Raw genomic sequence first — 2,364 nt, forward strand, 5'->3', positions numbered from 1 at the left:
TAAAGAGCTAAAAAGCTTTGCAGCAGCTACTGAAGACAACCACATAAAAAATAAATGCAGCAAAGTAGGGAAAAGAAAGCAGAAAATGGTGATTGTTTATGAGGAAGAGAAGTGTAGCACACAGACAGCCTGTGGGAAAGATACTGGATAGTTGGATGAAACTTGACTGGCAACTGAGAGCAGACAGCTGCAACAATTCTCCGAAGGCAAAAAATAAAATGAGGGAAACAAATGTTTGAGAGATTAGAATATCAAACTATCCAGCTTTCAATGGTCATGTTTCAGGGTGTGTCTGTAAATGACTGGAAGAAATGAAATAAAAACAAACGCAAAATCATTTGATTCTGGTAAATGACACAAAAAATTGACAATATAAGAAACTCAATACAAACTTTGTAAAATATAAAAAAATATAAAAAAATGAACACATTTTTAAAGTAGTGAAATAGACAAAAAAAAAATCAGATTCAGTTACCAAAAATAGACATATAGAGACTCCACTCCAGGCTGCACTTACAATGCTGCTTATGCATAGCATTGGCACACTTTATACATACATTCCTGTTTGTTAGAATTATTTCAATATTCTTCTAAATTGAAAAAAATATAAAAATCTCACAACATCATACCAAAGAGGAAGTGAGCAAACGCATGTCAAATAAAAAAAAAAATCCTAATCAATAAAAAATCTGAAAAAGTACATTTTAAAATCACAAATTATGTATTTCCTTGTAAAGAACTTTTAAGATTAAGGATTGGATTTGAAGAAAACAGATATTTTTGTGTGTGTTGAAAACATTGAAACAATCGGTCTTTTTTTGTATGAATATTAATAGTTTTTTGTATGATTTTCATTTTTGGTGTTCTTCTAAATTCTCTATTCTGGTTAAATAGAAAAAAAACACTTTTTGGTGTAATTTCACATAACAGACAGCTGGATTTAGTTTTGAATTTATTACTAATCCTGGGCAAGTTTAAAATTCATAAAAGTAATGTTTTAAAGACCAAACCAAGTTGTAATATTTTTCATAACTAGGAGATTTGTTTATATTTTGTTTAATTAAAATTGATGAAAAAAAGCAGAATTTTTCATTTTAGTTAAAAACAATACGTTATGTGAAACCCCCAGATATTTATTGCAGTTTTTTAGCCTTTGTTTTGCTTTCTTATGTTCTTATTTGATGATGGTTGTTTTAACTATTGTTACAAATTTATGTTTACATGTTCTTGTGTTGACATTTGTAGTGTCCAATAAAATAAAATAAAAATACTATATCCGTATCCTTCACTACTTAGTGCACTATATATAGTGCGTTTGCCTTTCTGAAGTGCCGTATAAATTCTTTGCGAAAAGACAGTGTTAAACTATGCGCAATACATTGGCGATTTTAGACCATAATGCATTGCGTTTGAACATAAATTACGGAAAAAATGCGTTTAATGCTATTTTTAAATAAACAACCAACATTTAATGCACGTTCTGAAGTTTAGAAAGTACCTTAAAAGTATTTTAATCATGAGGTATCTCGTTGCTAGCCACCTGTGCAAACCACCTGAGCACAATTAGCTTGAGCAGAAGGATTTGATTGTATAAAACAAAAATATCCAAAGCATTTCCGTTGTGTTTTTCTAACCTAGTGAAACGTAATTACACATTTACTTTGAATGAAACAGAAGCAATTAACACATAACACAACCTGGCTCAAAGTTTGAAGTATTTCTCAAACTAGCAACATGCTGCTAGCTTGGGCGTGTTCTGCTACGTACCAAGAAAAAAAAGCTGATAAAAATTCACGTAGAGCACCTACCAGCAGCTGCAGAAACCTTTACCCCTCTCTCGTTTGCTTTATCTGAACAAAAACGTGAACAAAAAGGCCAACTATACTTAAGAAGAAAAGAAAATCGCATGTCCGCCAAAAACGAAGCCGATCTGAGGGAGTTCACCAATGACCTGTCAATCATTGTTCAAAGGCAACGCCCAGAAACTTTTTTTCCCCCCAGCATTTTCCTTCAATTAAAAACTGCACTAAAATACATGTATAGCAATTTATATGTTTAGGAATAATTAAATTACCAAAATTATTCTGTGTAATGTTCTTTTTTATGTATTTATTTAGAGTAGTATAATTTTGTTTCTAGGACTTTCCTACATAACAACAGGAAGTAAAAACACTCTTCTGTTTGAACAGTTTTCCAGTAAAGTAAGATGAAAGTATTGAAAGAAAAAAAATATAAAGAGTACATGTTCAATCTCGTTTATTTTCCACTTGAGATTAACTTTAACATTCAGTCACACACTGTCCTAATCTGCAGGATTTAGGTTTTGATGGAAAAATCCAGGATCTCTAAGTTATTTTAATATGC

At 31.1% G+C, this 2,364-nt stretch overlaps 1 protein-coding gene across 2 annotated transcripts in view; it reads right to left on the reverse strand.

Annotated features, from left to right (window-relative positions):
• Positions 1-1,980, reverse strand: part of gpat2 (glycerol-3-phosphate acyltransferase 2, mitochondrial) — a 52,361-nt gene extending 50,381 nt beyond the window's left edge. Inside the window, exon 1 of one of the 2 annotated variants that reach the window (XM_024276136.2) lies at positions 1,809-1,978. The gene's annotated coding sequence lies outside the window, so the exon portion shown is untranslated. Of the gene's footprint in view, positions 1-1,808 lie in introns of both variants that reach the window. The other variant, XM_036213501.1, reaches the window with a different exon arrangement.
• Positions 1,981-2,364: the final 384 nt, after the last annotated feature.

Source organism: Oryzias melastigma, linkage group LG9, assembly GCF_002922805.2.
Source record: "Oryzias melastigma strain HK-1 linkage group LG9, ASM292280v2, whole genome shotgun sequence".
Classification (NCBI taxonomy): domain Eukaryota; kingdom Metazoa; phylum Chordata; class Actinopteri; order Beloniformes; family Adrianichthyidae; genus Oryzias; species Oryzias melastigma.